This window comes from Triturus cristatus, chromosome 6 (genome assembly GCF_964204655.1).
Source record: "Triturus cristatus chromosome 6, aTriCri1.1, whole genome shotgun sequence".
NCBI classification, from domain to species: domain Eukaryota; kingdom Metazoa; phylum Chordata; class Amphibia; order Caudata; family Salamandridae; genus Triturus; species Triturus cristatus.
The window spans coordinates 471,872,206-471,873,354 of NC_140589.1; the positions used below are offsets into that span (position 1 = coordinate 471,872,206).

Sequence of the window (1,149 nt, forward strand, 5' to 3'; positions counted from 1 at the left end):
CAGTTATTGTAAATATGCCCCAAAGCATTTAAATATTCTCCACGAAACACAGTTTAAGACTGGCTTTTTAGACAAACGCAGCTTCCAGGTGAAGACAATGCCTTTAGTTTGTACATATTCACGGGACTCCTTTATATTTGTTCGATTTGTAAACTAAACGTATCCGTTTCGGCTGCCAGATGTGTCCCAATTCGAGCACAGGGATTAGGCGACAGGTACAAACTGAGCCATTCCAAAGGTAACTTTTTAAGGCATGGACGGGGTTTGAACCCGTGATCTTCGGTTTACGAGACCGACGCCTTACCACTTGGCCACCGCGCCGCCGTTGTTAGAATGCTCGACCGAGTAGAGTCAGATTATATAACGTTTTAAAGCTCATAAAGTACCATTACCCATTGTCGCAGCGGGTGCCTTTGGTCTTCTCCCCAGGGTCCAAGCGTTATCAAGATAATGACAAGTGCGGCTGCAAACGTTAAAGCGACGCACTTGTTTTCCTTCCCAGTAGCGGTTTACATCTTTGCATTTCTTGCTCATACATTAACCTAAGACATCCTACAAAACACTAACAATTCACCTCCACCATGATCTTCATAAACACATTATTATTCCAGGACTGACAGAACCAGTTAAATTAATTATTATTGTTGCAACCAAAAGGGGTTTTCTAGCCTCTTCAAAGTTCAAGGAACGAACGAGAACAGGCGGAAAGGGAAGAGTCGGGGTGCAGGCCAGGGTCTTCCAACAGGGTTGATAGGCCTTTTTGTTTTGGGCTTATGAAAGTTTTGATTTTTCCTTCATTGTTGCCCAGGTGCAGGCTTGATTGGCGAAGAGAAGGTATGCTCTAGCCTTGCATGTCTAGTTAGAGGGCAGGGGCAAGCAAGACCAGTCTAAGGTGCCTGACATGTTGTGAAATCACATGCATTTTTAAGGGTGTAGTATATAGCTGGTGGTGCACTTTGGCGCACACTGTCACACATATATTATATTAATACATCACAGTGTGCCATATAATTCACTTTACAGAAAGCGCACACTGCAGTCAGTGAAAGAAAACACCCATATCCAGGTTAAACAAAACATTTAAAGGCTTCTTTATTGCTCATTCACCGTCCGAACTCCATTATGATTAGTTTGGGGTGCCGCCGCACC

The 1,149-nt window shown here is 43.8% G+C and overlaps 1 non-coding gene across 1 annotated transcript; it reads right to left on the bottom strand.

Annotated features, from left to right (window-relative positions):
* Window positions 1-249: 249 nt before the first annotated feature.
* On the bottom strand, window positions 250-321 carry TRNAT-CGU (transfer RNA threonine (anticodon CGU)). Its single transcript has one exon. It is a non-coding gene; the product is annotated as a tRNA-Thr (tRNA).
* Window positions 322-1,149: the final 828 nt, after the last annotated feature.